At 43.7% G+C, this 16,074-nt stretch overlaps 1 protein-coding gene across 5 annotated transcripts in view; it reads left to right on the top strand.

The window, feature by feature from the left end:
• The window catches only part of LOC309547692 (uncharacterized protein), a 149,967-nt gene that overhangs the window by 26,839 nt on the left and 107,054 nt on the right, over window positions 1-16,074 (top strand). The window lies entirely within an intron of this gene.

The following is a 16,074-nucleotide window of genomic DNA, read 5'->3' as shown; positions in this document are numbered from 1 at the left end:
ACCCCATCTATGCATGCTTGGGCTGCCATGTCTTGTTTATCTTCTATATATTTATTTTTAACCACTTGATCCCTGGAAGGTTTTACCCCCCCCCCTCCTTCATGACCAGACCATTTTTTGTTATTCAGCACTGTGCTACTTTAACCGCTTATGGATCGGATGGTCCCCCCCTCCCCCCCCTTAATGACCAGGTTATTTTTTGCGATACAGAACTACGTTACTTTAACCACTTAAGCCACGGAAGATTTTACCCCCTTCCTGACCAGGGCCTATTTTGCGATTTGGCACTGCGTGTATTTTACAGACAATTGCGCGGTCGTGCGACGCTGTACCTAAACTAATTTGGCGTCCTTTTTTTCCCACAAACAGCTTTCTTTTGGTGGTATTTGATCACCTGTGCAATTTTTTGATCATGCGCTTTAAACAAAAAAAGAGCGTCAATTTTGCAAAAATAACAATATTTTTCACATTTTTTTTTATATGAAATTCCCCCCCAAAAAAATTTAAAAATCAACATTTTTTAACATTTTAGGCCAATTTTTTTTTTTTTTTACCATATGTTTGGTAAAAAAAATTAGCAAAAAGAGTATTTTGATTGGTTTTCACAAAAGTTATTGCGTTTACTAACAAAGGGAAAGATTTTTGTAATTTTTTTTTTTAACGCGTAATGGCGGCGATTTTTTTTTTTTTTTTTTTTTTTTTTGCGGGACTGTGACATTGGGGCGGACAGATCGGACCCTTGACTGACATCACTGCAGTAATCAGTGCTATACATATTCATTGTTACTGTAAAAATGACACTGGCAGTGAAGGGGTTAAGTGTGTCCTAGGGGCGTGTTTCTAACTTTGATTGGCTGTGGCTTGATGTGTAAGAACAATGATCAACGGTCCTACATAGTAGAACCGTATGATCACTATTCTTACACAGGGAGAACTGACAGGCGACTTTGTTTACATTAGCCGCCTGCCTTTCTTCCGGTGTAACGGACGATCACGAGTGCCCGGCAGACATCGGGTCCGCCGGGCACACGCGCGCGGGGGGGGGTGGGGGGGTTCCGTGACCGAGCGGGAGCGCGCGTTCGCTCCCAAAACCCTTACAGGCTAGCGACGTAGCCATACGTCGCTCTGCCTGTGAGGGGCTGACTGCCGACGTAAATATTCGTGCAGCAGTCGGCAAGTGGTTAAGGCCTCATTGCACACAGGGCTTTTGAAAAAACCAGTTCTGACGCCAGGAAAAAGCAGCTGTAAAAACGTGCTTTTAGAAGCATTTTGTGTTGGCGTTAATGCACGTTTTAGCCCCAGTTCACATCAGTGCAATGGCAAGACATTGCATGTGATTCGGAGCGCACTGCTCTGAAAATCGCATGCAATGCTAATTCAGCCATATAAATTGTAAATTGCGTTTTTTTTTTTTTTTTTTTCGGGACTGCGACATTGTGGCGGACAGATCAGACCCCTAACTGACATTTGACACTTTTGGGGGTAACAGTGACATTACTACAGTAATCAGTGCTATAAATATGCACTGTCACTGTAATAATGCCATTGGCAGGGAAGGGGTTAACAGTATAGGTGATCAAGGGGTTAAATGTGACCCTAGGGGAGTGATTTTAAATGTATGGGGGTTGAACTTGCGAAGTGATCACAGAGACGTGCGATCCTATATAGCAGGATCACATGAGCTCTGTGATCATTCCAGGGAGAAGGACGGATGGCTGTGTTTACAACAGCAGACCGTCCTCTCTCAGCGGAGAGCGATCGCGGGTGTCAGGCGGCAATCGGAGCCGCCTGACACCCACATCTGCTTCCCCGCTGACAATCGGGGGCAGGAGTGCGCCATCGGTGGTGCGCACCTGCCCCCTAGCTCCTCCCAGACCAGCAACGTATCCCTACGTCGCTTTGCCTGTATGAGCCAGCTTGCCGCTGTAAATATAACGTAAGCGGTCGGCAACTGGTTAACGCTGTATGCAGCCTTTAGCAGCGTCGGGTGTTTTTACAGCGTAACTTTGCTGCTCCAGAACGCACTGTCCCTGGGGTTTTTTTTCACAGCTTGAAAACGCCTATGCCACTTACACCTCTTAAAAGCCTGTGTGTGCATGAGGCCAAAGAAAAACATGGAGGGGCGTTTTTAAGCTGCAAAGAAAAACATCTGATGCTCCTAAAAGCAGCTGTAAAAAACACCCTGTGTGCATGAGGCCTAACTGACAATTGCACGCTCATGCGACGCTGTACCCAAACAAAAATTGATGTCCTTTTTCCCCCACAAATAGAGCTTTCTTTTGGTGGCATTTGATCGCCTCTGCGGTTATTTTTTTGCTCTATAAGCAAAAAAAAGAGCAACGATTAAAAAAAAAAAAAAAAAAAAAATATATATTTTACTTTCTGCTATAAATCATGGCCAATAAAAAAAAATTAAAAACATGTTTTCATCATTTTAGGCCAATATGTATTCTGCTACATATTTTTGTTAAAAAAATCCCAATAAGAGTATATGGATTGGTTTGCGCAAAAGTTATCGCATCTTCAAACTAGAGTATAGATTTATGGCATTTTTATTTATTTATTTATTTATTTTCTACTAGAAATGGTGGCAATTAGCGATTTTTAGCGGGATTGCGGCAGACAGATCAGACCTCTAACTGACACTTTTGAAGGGACCAGGGACATTACTACATAGTTACATAGTAGGTGAGGTTGAATAAAGACAATAGTCCATCCAGTTCAACCTGTGTAGGTGTGTGTGGCTGTACTCATCTCACATACCCCTGAATGTTCTGATCCTTGAGATGTAAGTCTAAGAGTCTTTTGAAAGCCACCATACTACCCGCAGAAACCACCTCTTGTGGTAGAGAATTCCACAATCTTGTAGCCCTAACAGTAAAGAACCCCCCACGTTGCCTGTGGTTAAAACGCTTCTCCTCTAATCGCATTGTATGCCCTCGAGTCCTCATGCAATCCCTTCGAATGAACAGCTTTTTTTCTAAGCTGGGATCCCCATTAAGATATTTATAAATTGCTATCATGTCCCCCCTCAGACGTCTCTTCTCCAGGGAGAATAAATCGAGCGATTGTAGACGCTCTTCATAGTCAAGGTCCTCCAATCCCCTAATTAGTTTAGTTGCCCTTCTCTGGACTCTCTCCAGCTCCAACACATCCCTCCTGAGGACTGGCGACCAGAACTGGACAGAATACTCCAGATGCGGTCGGACCAGAGTTTTATAAAGTGGAAGGATTATAGTCTTATCTCTGGAATACATCCCTTTCTTTATGCATGCTAATATTCTGCTGGCTTTGGCAGCTGCCGCTTGACATTGCATGCTGTTGCCTAATCTATCATCAACCAAGACTCCCAGATCCTTCTCCATTTTTGATACCCCCAAGGGTTCCCCTCCTAACGTGTATTGTGTTTTTATGTTTTTAGTCCCCAAGTGCAAAACCTTACACTTCTCCACGTTAAACCTCATTTGCCATGTCGTTGCCCACTCTGTAATTTTGTCCAGGTCATTCTGTAGGATATCTGCTTCATGCTGTGCAGTTATTGCCCTGGCCAATTTTGTGTCATCTGCAAAAACTGATAACGCACTACTGATCCCGTCCTCAATGCTGTTTATGAATAAATTGAACAAGGTTGGTCCCAGGACTGAGCCCTGGGGCACCCCGCTTACAACCTCAGACCAGTCTGAGTATGCGCTGTTTATTACCACCCTTTGGACACGCCCTTTAAGCCAATTCCGTATCCAAGAGCAAACTCTGCTGTCGATACCTGCAGACCTTATTTTATAAATTAAGCGCTTGTGGGGAACTGTATCAAACGCCTTAGCGAAATCCAAGTACACCACATCCACTGGTCTCCCCCTATCTAGCTCACAGCTCACCTCCTCGTAGAATGTTAGGAGATTGGTTTGACAAGAACGCCCATTTGTAAACCCGTGCTGATTACTGCTGATGATGTTGTTGTCTTTAGCAAATTCTACGATATAGTCCCTTATCATCCCCTCCAGAAGTTTACATACTATTGATGTCAAACTGACAGGCCTATAATTTCCCGGGATATGCCTCTGGCCCTTTTTGAATATCGGAATCACGTTAGCTTTCTTCCAATCCCCTGGTACATCTCCTGTCCTAATACTGTCAGCAAAGATCAGGAACAGTGGTCTGGATATAACCTTACTGAGTTCCTTGAGTACTCTCGGATGTACGCCATCCGGGCCTGGTGATTTGTTTGTGTTAAGTTTATCCAGCCTTTCCCTGATTTCACCCTCTGTTAGCCATAGTGGCAAATCCTGTGTATTACTACTAACCATACAGTCATGGTCAGTGTACCCCTCCGTTTCCTGTGTAAAGACTGACGAGAAAAAAGCATTCAGCACGGTTGCTTTTTCAGTGTCCTCTGTAACCATCCTCCCATTATCGCTAATTATGTGTGCAATATGCTCTGCCCTAGTTTTTTTGCTGTTGATATATTTAAAGAATTTCTTTGGGTTTTTTTTACTATCCTCCGCTATTTGTCTCTCAAAGTTGATTTTAGCCATTTTGATTTCGGGTTTACTTTTCTTATTTGCCTCCTTGTATTGCTCGAAAGCCAATACAGTGCCCTCTGATTTATATTTCTTGAAGGCCAATTTTTTTCCCCTAATAAGTTTTTTAACGCTACGGTTTAGCCAGCCAGGTTTGGCTTTGTCTCTTCTAAATTTATTTCCCATAGGAATGCACTGCAAGATGCCTTTGCCTAATATGTTCCTAAAGCATTCCCATTTTTCCTCTGTGGTCAGGGATCCCAGGGTTTGATCCCAGTTTACCCTTTCCATCATTGAGTACAATTTTGGAAAGTTTGCCCTTCTGAAGTTTAGGGTTCTTATGTTCCCCACTTGTCTTGTTATATTGTTATTTACACTAAATGTGATCATCCTGTGATCGCTAGAGCCCAGGTTGTCCTGAACTACTACCTCCGACATTATGTCTGGGTCATTAGTGATCAATAGATCCAGGACTGCATTTTCTCTAGTCGGAGAATCCACCAACTGTGACATGCAATTATCCAGTAAGGTTTCTGTGAATAGACGGGCCTTCTTTGAGTGTGCAGTCCCCTCATCCCAGTCAATGTCAGGATAATTGAAGTCCCCCAATATGATGACTGATCCCAATTTTGCCACTTTACTCATTAGTTCTAAGGATTCCAGCTCTACCTCCTCCACTTGGTTAGGTGGCCTATAGCAAACCCCCACAATTACTTTCCCCTTTTCTCCTTCCCTATGGAGTTCAACCCACACAGATTCTAACTCCATGCTCATCCCATCCGTAATGTCACTCCTTTCTATCACCTTTATATTGTTCTTGACATAGAGACATACCCCTCCCCCTCTTTTTCCTACCCTGTCCTTCCGGTACACCGAATACCCTTGGATATTGGCCAGCCAGTCATGTGAGGGGTCGAACCAAGTCTCTGTTATTCCCACAAGGTCTATGTCCTCCTCATGTACTAACATTTCCAACTCATCCATTTTATTAGCTAGGCTCCTGGCATTAGCATATACCCCTCTTAGTTTTACGGAAGTTGAGCGCAATTGGTGGTTATGTTTATTCCTGTTTGGTCTGAGGTTTTCCCGCACAGACCTACCGATTGGCTACAGTAATCCAGTGTTAAAAAATATGCACTGTTGCTATACTAATGGCACTGGCAGAGAAGGGGTTAACACCAGGGACGATCATAGGGTTAAGTGTGTCCCTAGGGGATGCTTTTTAACTGTGTGGGAATGGACTGGCTACACTAGATGAACACAGAGACCAGAGCTCCTAAATAGCAGGAACACAAGATCCCTGTATTCAACTCTGACAGAACAGCGTTCTGCCTTGCTAACATTGTCCAACTGCTGGCAATTGTACAGCCATGCAACACTGTACACAAATTACCTTTTTATATCATTTTGCTCACACAAATGGAGATTTCTTTCGGTGGTATTTTTATGCCACTGGGTTTTTTATTATATAAACAAAAATTTTGAAAAAAAAAAAAAAAAAATTTTCTACTTTCGATTATAAAACCTCCAGTAAGAAAATCACATTTCTTCATAACTTTAGACCAAAATGTATTCTGCAACATTTTTTGGTGTGTGTGTGTGTGTGTGTGTGTGTGTGTGTATATATATATATAATGTGTGTGTGTGTGTGTGTATGTATATATATATATAATGTGTGTGTGTGTGTGTGTGTGTGTGTGTATATGTATATATATATATATATATATATATATATATATATACCGGAACAGACTGCGCCATCCAGCCTGCCCGTGCTGCCCTGCCTACAGTAAATGTACTGTGGCCAGGCGGAAAGCAGTTAAAATGGTACTCTTAGAAAATGCATGCAATGTTCTGGCTGCTCTAGGCGCCTATTTTTTATTTCACCATAAAAACTCGAAGGCCATAAAAACTAACATAAACCTTAAATTGCAACTTCGGGAATGATCTAACTAATCTTAAACCTGCTCCCACCCCCCCTTCTAGAACCTATACTAACTCCCCAGGGAAAGAAAGATGAATATACCTACCTGTTCTCAGGCCACTCCAGTCCAGTCATGTGATCTTCTCTGTGTCAGTCAGCATCGGACACAGGGGAGAGCAACAACAGAGGTGACATCACCCATAGGCTTACAATGGGCCATCCATCTGTTGTCGGCTGTCCTTCCCTGAAGCTGGCTGCTGAGAGCCAATTACATGACTGGATTGGAGTGCTCTGAGAATAGGCAAGTATACAAATCTTTCTACAGAGTAGTTGGGATAGGTGTTAGAGGGTGGGAGCAGCTTATAGATTAGTTAGATCAGTCCCGGAATTCCACTTTTAAGGGCTTGTTCACACCAGGTGCAGAGTAGGAACGTGTGCAGAATCTTGTGTTTTCCCACACTGCACAAAAGCGTGCTGCCGCATGCATGTACCATTAATTTTCATTAGCACGTTGACGCATTTTAGAAAATGGGTTTGTGCCTGCTATAATTGTGCCTGCACCATCATGCGCATAGGGCAGCCCATTGAGATTAATGTGCAGCACAGGAACATACAAAAAGTGCACATGCTGACACGCACCCTTGCTGAGAAACTTTCCTGATAAAACTTTCCTGATATGTAGTATGCTATTTTTTCCCCCTTTTTTTGCACTATTAAAAATTCTAGTGTCCTGGCTGCTGTGCGAATTTAGGACACATTCGCACTTGTGCGGAGACCTTTGTTTTTCTGCATTCGTGTGGAGCAGAAATCTGCAACAGATCTACATTTTTAAAACCACATCTGTGTCCTTGTGTTTCTTGACACCACGGCTGACCAAGACAAGGCATACTCCCTCAGTGCCTATACAAGAAAATAGACACAGGACTGTGTTGGACTGAAGTGCACTTAGTTGCTCAAATCAAGCATGCAGGTTAGAAGTCCTGACTTGTTCAAGGAAAGCAAGCGTCGGAGGATCTGAAGAATGCTAGGCAACAACATTTTCAGGGAGCGATGCCATGGCACTGAGTGTCGCATGGGTCTGCACGCTACCATACTTCTCCCCCAACTAAGAATCCACAAAGGAAACTTAACTTAGGCAGTCTAAGATATACAAAACATTTGAGAAGAAGTACAGAACAAGCTGAGTTACAATGTGACCTCCCAAAATAATACATAAATTGATGGCGAGAACAAGACGTATGAATGTACTCGTTATCTGACTGTGAATCTGGTATACTAGTATACAGCTGCTATAAAGGTCAAACAGAGGGGAAAGTAATACCAACATGGATAATTAAAGAAAGAAAAACGGCCACTGTAAGCAAATTCAAACAAAGGGTATATTCCATAACAAAAAGGTAACTAAATCCGAGTACCGTAGCAGGAAAAAAGTAGGCACCACGTGTTGCCAACTAGATTTATAAGTGGACTAAGTCCCGGTTCACACTAAGTCCCGGTTCCCGCATCGCAAACGCACATCTGGCAGTTCACACTGCCATATGCGATACGCAGGGGTTTCAATTAAATGTTAACGACACCCCCAGTTTGATCGCATATCGCAGTGCGATCTGACAGTTCGCACAGGATCGGATCGCAGAAGTGTGAACCACTGTGCGATCTGATCCTGATGCGGCTGAAAAAAAGGGTCATGTGCGAGTTTGGTGCGGATACCGTGTGAATTCAGCAATACAAAGTGTATGGCTGAATTCGCATTCACACATGCGATCGCAGTGCGCTCCGAATTACATGCGATCGCCGCACTTGCAATAATGTGAACCGGCCCTAAGGGCCCATTCACAATTGCATGACTTTAAAATTGTGCGATTTCCAAATTTTTTGTAAAGAATAGCTGATTAAAGAGCGGGCCGGGAAGCTGGGCACCACGTCCCTAACAACAGATGATCCATCAGCTGGTAAAAGGTTTTCACACTGACAGCTGAATGTAAACAATAGAATTCATGCTTCATAGTTCACATCACTGCAGATTGATAATCCTTTAAAAAACGGGGCTTCCAATGTCAGGACGTTGCAGCTCCACTGGGTGGTAGACAATCAACTATGCAAGAAAGAAACAAAGAGTGCACGACCGCCCTAGCGTAATACCGTTTATTGAATGAATAAAAGCTGAATAATTACAGACTCACATTTGGGAGTAAATTTCAAATGAGTACACATCATGGTTGTAAATCGGTATCCCTCTCCCGGATCGCCGCCATGTACCGCCAAAAGCCTTCTCCCCAGACACTTTCTTCTATGTAATTCTTCCAGAAACGCATTTGTGAGGCCAGGCACTAATGTTGGACGAGAAGGCCTGGCTCGCAGTCTGTGCTCTAATTTATCCCAAAGGTGTTCTATTGGGTTGAGATCAGGACTCTGTGCAGGTCAGTCAAATTCCTCCACCCTAAACTTGCTCATCCATGACTTTTATGGACCTTGCTTTGTGCACTGATGTACAGTCATATTGAAACTTTCCACAAAGTATAGATTCATTACACACAGAGTGATATATTTCAAGCATTTCTTTCTTTTTGATAATTATAGCTTACATCTAGTGAAAACCCAAAATTCAGTTTCTCAGAAAATTAGAATATTGTGAAAAAAATAATTAATGGAAAGTTGAGTGGAAAGAAAACGAGTGGTAGAAAAAGGTGCCCAAGCAACAGGATAACTGCAGCCTTGAGAGGATTGTGAAGCGAAGGTCATTCAATAATTTGGGGGAGATTCACAAGGAGTTGATTATGGCTGGTATCAGTGCTTCAAGAGCCACTACACGTATTCAGGCCATGGACTACAACTTTCTCATTCCTTGTGTCAAGCCACTCCTGAACCATAGACCCTGTCAGAAGCATCTTACCTGGGCTAAGGAGAAAAAGGATTGGAGTGTTGCTCAGTGGTAAAGTAAATTTTGAATTTAATTTTGGAAATCAAGGTCCCAGCATCTGGAGGAGTGGAGAGGCCCAGAATCCAAGTTGCATGAGGTCCGGTGTGAAGTTTCCACAGTCTGTGATAATATGGAGAGCCATGTCATGTGCTGGTGTTGGTCCACTGTGTTTTATCAAGTCCGAAGTCAGCACAGCCATCTAGCAGGAAATTCTAGAGCCATTCATGCTTCCCTCTGCTGAACAGCTTTATGGAGATGCTGATTTCATTTTCCAGCAGGACTTGGCACCTGCCCACACTGCCAAAAGTACCAATACCTTGTTTAATGATCATGGGATCACTGTGCTTGATTGGCCAGCAAACTTGCTTGACCTAAACCCCATAGAGAATCTGTGGGGTATTGTCAAGATGAGGATGATAAGGCACAAGATCCAACAATGAAGACGAGCTGAAGCCCGCTATCAAAGCAACCTTGGCTTCCATAACACCTCAGCATCGCCTCCATGCCACGCCAAATTGATGCAGTAATTTATGCAAAAGGAGCTCTGACCAAGTATTGAGTGCATAATATACTGTACGTGGACATACTTTTCAGTAAGCCAACATTTCTGTATTTTTTTTTTATTGGTCTTGTGTAAGAGATAATACATTTAGGATTTTCACCTAGCTGTAAGCCATAATCCTCAAAATTATAAGACAAATGCTTGAAATATAGCACTCTGTGGAATGATGTGATATGTGTTTCACTTTTTGAATTGAATTACTGAAATGAATTACCTTTTTGATGATATTCTAGTTTTTAGAGATGCATGTGTGTGTGTTACATAGTTAGTTTGAAAAAAGTCCATCTAGCTCAACCAATAAAAAAAACAAAAAAGAAAACCCAACCATACAATCCTATATACACAATCCTATACCCACAGTTGATCCAGAGGAAGGCAAAAAACCCCAGCAAAGCATGATCCAATTTTTGTTACTGCAGGGGAAATAAATTCCTTCCTGATCCCCTGAGAGGCAATTGAATGTTACCTGGATCAACTTTTCCTATAAATATTAGTACCCAGTTATATTATGTACGCTTAGGAAAGAATCCAGTCCTTTTTTAAAGCAATCTACTGAGCTGGCCAGAACCACCTCTGGAAGGGAGTCTATGCCACATTTTCACAGCTCTTACGGTGAAAAAAACCTTTCCGTATTTGGAAGCAAAATCTCTTTTTTCCTCTAGATGTAAAGCATGCCCCCTTGTCCTCTGTGACAACCTTAGAGCAAATAACTCAACACCAAGTTCACTATATGGACCCCTTATGTATTTGAACATGTTGATCATATCCCCCTAAATCTACTCTTCTCAAGATAGAATAAATTCTGTTACTCTAATCTTTCCCCTTAGCTTAGCTCCTCCATGCCTCTTATTAGTTTGGTTGCTCTTCTCTGCACTTTCTCCAGTTCCCAGATTCCCAGATATCCTTTTTTGAGAACTGTTGCCCAAAACTGAACTGCATATTCCAGATGAGGTTTTACTAATGATAGGAGCAAAATGTATCCCCCCCCCCCCTCCTTTTGCTTGCTTTGGAAACCGCAGCTTGGCATTGTATGCTATTATTAAGCTGACCCAGATCTTTCTCCACTACGGATACCCCCAGTTGTACCCCCCCCCCCCAGTATGTATGATGTATGCATATTCTTCGCCCCCAAGTGCATACTTTTTACATTTTATCAACGTTAAACCTCATTCGCAACAAAGTTACCCAGTGAAACCGTGCATTGAGGCCGGCTTGTAAGTTGGAGACATCCTGTAAGGAAGTTATTCTACTGCACAGCTTGGTGTCATCTGCAAAGACTGAAATAATACTTTTAATCCTACACCCTATATCATTTTATAAAGATATTAAAAAGTAAGGGTCCCAACACTAAACCTTGAGGTACACCACGGATAACCTTTAGAACATTCAGAGTGAGAATCATTAACCACTACTCTTAATTCTACTTACAAACTGATCTTTCTAAGCCTGTAGACTTTACCTTACACATTAGCCGTGTGTGGGGAACTGTGTCAAACGCTTTTGCAAAATCCAAGTATACTACGTCCACAGCCACCCCTCTGTCCAAGGTTTTACTTACCTCGTCCTAAAAAGAAATCAGATTTGTTTGACAACTTCTGTCTTTCATGAATCCATGCTGTTTGTTGCTTAAAATATTTTTTTCCAGCAAGAACTCATCTATACTGAACAAAATTATAAACGCAACACTTTTGTTTTTGCCCCCGTTTTTCATGAGCTGAACTCGATCTAAGACTTTTTTTTTATTTACACAAAAGGCCTATTTCTCGTAAATATTCACAAATCTGTGTTAGTGAACACTTCTCCTTTGCGGAGATAACCCATCCACCTCACAGGTGTGGCATATCAAGATGCTGATTAGACAGCATGATTATTGCACAGGTGTGCCTTAGGCTGGCCACAATAAAAGGCCACTCTAAAATGTGCCGTTTTATCACACAGCACAATGCCACAGATGTCGCAAGTTTTGAGGGAGCGTGCAGTTGGCATGCTGACTACAAGAATGTCCACCAGAGCTGTTGCCCATGAGACTGCAGACCACGTGTAATCACACCAGCCCAGTACCTCCACATCCAGCATCTTCACCTCCAAGATCGACTGAGACCAGCCACCCGGACAGCTGCTGCAACAATCGGTTTGCATAACCAAAGAATTTCTGCACAAACTGTCAAACGGTCTCAGGGAGCTCACCTGCAGGCTCTTTGTCCTTATCAGGGTCTCGACCTGACTGCAGGTCGCCATCAGCGGCGTAATCGACTTGAATGGGCCAATGCTCACATTCGATGGTGTCTGGCACTTTGGGGAGGTGTTCTCTTCATGGATAAATCCCAGTTTTCTTAGATCTTTGAGTTCAGCTCATGAAAAATCGGGGCAAAAACAAGTGTTGCATTTTTTATAATTTTGTTCAGTATATGTGGTCTTTTAAACTCTCCATTATCTTCCCGACTATAGAAGTTCAACTAAAAGGTCTATAGTTACTTGGCAAAGACTTTGATCCCTTTTCAAAAATAGGCACCACATTGGCCGTACGCCAATCCAGCAGTACTATTCCAGTCTTTAACAAGTCCCTAAAAATTGGAAACAAAGGCTTTGAATTAACAGCGCTCAATTCTTTTAGAATGTGTGGGTGGATGCCATCTGGTCCAGGTGCTTTATCCACCTTTTATTTTAGCTACCGTAAATATTTCTGGACCATATCACTTTTTGAACTATTGTGGATCATTTGGGGCGGTGTCAATACCATCCTTTACCATTATGGTCATGTGCTCCCCATGCTCCTTTTGTATACACAGAGATGAAGAAAGTATTTAATACATTTTGCCTTTTGTTTGTCCCCAGTACCCATTCCAGATTATTTTGTAAAGGGCCTACATGCTCAGACCTGACCTTTTTACTATTAATATATTTGAAGAATTTTTGGGGTTTTGTCCTATCTTTTGCAATCTGTCTGAATTTTTGCATCCTTGATTTCCTTTTTACATATTCTGTTATATTCTTTGTAACAATTAAACAATTATACTGTAGTGTTCCTTCATTTTTAACATTTTTAAAAGCACTTTTCTTATTATGCTATAGCTTCTTTTTAATTTTGGCCGTGAGCCACATAGGTTTGATTTTTAGCCTTTAAAATGTATTGCCCATGGGAATATACTTTTGCAGTGAGTTCACATACAGTTTTTTTTCCTTAGAATTGCCATTTCTGTTCTGTGTTCATCAATGTCAATATTTCCCCTCAGTCTAAGTCTTGGAGAGAGCAGCCCTCATCCTTGGAAAATTTGCTCTCTAAGGCCCCATGCACACGGGGCGTTAGAAAAAACGTACGTCAAAGTTAGTTCTGACGCCGGAAAAAGCAGCTGTAAAAACGTGCTTTCAGTAGCTTTTTCCATTGGCGTTATTGCACGTTTTGCCACGTTGCTTTTAGCAGCGTTTTTTTTTCTTCCATTCAAAATCAATGGTTCCCTATGGGAGCCTATTGATTTGAATGGAGGTCGCACCGCAACACCGCAAGTCGGATCCGACTTGCGGGGCGACTTGCGCTGTGAGAATCTTGAGGGGGAACTCCACGCCAAAATGGGAAAAAAACGGCGTGGGGGTCCCCCCCAAGGTTCCAAACCAGGCCCTTCGGGTCTGGTATGGAATTTGAGGGTAGCCCCATGCCGAAAAAATGGCGTGGGGTCCCCCCCAAAATCCACACCAGACCCTTATCCGAGCATGCAGCCTGGCAGGCCAGGAAAGGGGAGGGGACGAGCGAGCGGCCCCACCCCCCCTGGACCACACCAGGCAACATGCCCTCAACATGGGGGGGTGTTGGTGCTTTGGGGCAGGGGGAGCTCTACACCCCCCACCTCAAAGCACCTTGCCCCCATGTTGATGAGGACAAGGGCCTCATCCCCACAACCCTGGCCGGTGGTTGTGGGGGTCTGCGGGCAGGGGGCTCATCGGAATCTGGAAGCCCCCTTTAACAAAGGGCCCCCCAGATCCCGGACCCCCTCCCTATGTGAATGACGTCATCTGTGACATGAGGGGGCGGGGCCTCCCGATGACGTCATCGGGGCCACGCCCCTAATGGCTATATAATAAGCTGCAGAGACCTGAGATAGGCATTAGGCATAATCAGCGGAGACGTCGTCGGAGGAGGACCGGAGGAAGAAGAGCCGACAGCCGACACCCGACAGCAAAAGAGCAGAAGACCGGAGAGGAGAAGAAAAGAAAAGAAGAGAGGACAGCAGAAGAGGGGACAGCAGAAGACCCCGGAGAGAAGAACACAAGAAGAGGGGGACAGCAAAAGAGCAGAAGACCCCGGAGAGGAGAAGACAAGAAGGGCGGACAGCAAAAGAGCAGAAGACCCCGGAGAGGAGAAGACAAGAAGAGTCGGATGAAGATTTTTAATAAACTTTCCAAAACGTCTCTTGTCGTTATTTCCATACACTGCCTTTTATGGGGTGAATGGGTAGGGGTACAGTGTACCCCATACCCATTCACATAGGGAGGGGGTCCGGGATCTGGGGGGCCCTTTGTTAAAGGGGGCTTCCAGATTCCGATGAGCCCCCTGCCCGCAGACCCCCACAACCACCGGCCAGGGTTGTGGGGATGAGGCCCTTGTCCTCATCAACATGGGGGCAAGGTGCTTTGAGGTGGGGGGTGCAGAGCTCCCCCTGCCCCAAAGCACCAACACCCCCCCATGTTGAGGGCATGTTGCCTGGTGTGGTCCAGGGGGGGTGGGGCCGCTTGCTCGTCCCCTCCCCTTTCCTGGCCTGCCAGGCTGCATGCTCAGATAAGGGTCTGGTGTGGATTTTGGGGGGGACCCCACGCCGTTTTTTCGGCATGGGGCTACCCTCAAATTCCATACCAGACCCGAAGGGCCTGGTTTGGAACCTTGGGGGAGACCCCCACGCCGTTTTTTTCCCATTTTTGGCGTGGAGTTCCCCCTCAAGATTCTCACAGCGCAAGTCGCCCCGCAAGTCGGATCCGACTTGCGGTGTTGCGGTGCGACCTCCATTCAAATCAATAGGCTCCCATAGGGAACCATTGATTTTAAATGGAAGAAAAAAAAACGTATAACGTGGCTTAACGCACGTTAAGCCACGTTATAGCAAAGTTATTCAGCTTTTAGCAGCGTCAGGCGTTTTTAACGCTGTAACGCTGGTCCTCAGAACGCGCAGGTTGTGGGTTCTTGTTGCCGCTTAAAAACGCCTAGGCCACTTACAGCTCAAAAACGTCTGAGTGTGCATGAGGCCATAGAATAACATGGAGGGGCGTTTTTAGGCTGCAAAAAGAAAACGCCTGACGCTGCTTACAGCGGCGTTAAAAACGTCCCGTGTGCATGGGGCCTTAAAGTTAAGTGTTTTTATATTTCCTGTATGAGTTTGTTGTTTACAGCTAATTTTAAATTAAATCATATCTACTACCCAGATGTTCTTCTTTTTTTTTTTAATATTGGTAATAAGCTCTGCATGGTTTGAGGTTACCAGGTCCAGCAGAGCATCATTTCTACTAGTCGGGGTCTCCATAAACTGCACCATAAAATTGTCATAGGTTTGTAAAATCCCCCCCCCCCCCCTTTTTAACTGTTCCAGTAGTGCCATTACGCCAGTCAATGTCTGGGTAGTTAAAATCCCCAATTATTATCACTGTCCCAGCCCTTGCATCCCTTCCCTTTCTATCTGTGCACAGAGCTGAGTCTTCACCTCCTTATTAATACTGGGAGGTCTAAAACAAACTCCAATGATAATCTTTTTATTATGCACCATGTACATTACTACCCATACTGCTTCAGACTCCTCACACTCTCCATCAACTAGGTCCTCTTTCACACTTACTTTGAGATCCCTTCTCACATAGAGACAGACACCTCTACCCCTCGGTTTTACCTCGTCTTTCTGAAAGAGAGCATAGCCAGGAATATTAATAGCCCAGTCATGTTGAAGAATGAAGCCAAGATTCAGCAATACCAATTAAATCATAGTTCTCCTTTTTTGCTTGGCAGACTTCTGGGTTTGATGAACAAACACTTTAATTCATTTATATAAATAAATGTACTGCGCTCCTAGATATTTTCTACTCCTGAATATATATGTATGTGATAAATCTAGTTCAAGAATAAAATATTTGGGTACAGACTTGTATCTTAAATTTTGACAGAATTGCATCTGCT

Source organism: Pelophylax lessonae, assembly GCF_965119305.1.
Source record: "Pelophylax lessonae genome assembly, chromosome: 2".
Lineage (NCBI taxonomy): Eukaryota > Metazoa > Chordata > Amphibia > Anura > Ranidae > Pelophylax > Pelophylax lessonae.
The sequence above is the reverse complement of the archived record's forward strand: the minus strand, read 5'-3'. Positions and strand labels throughout refer to the sequence as shown.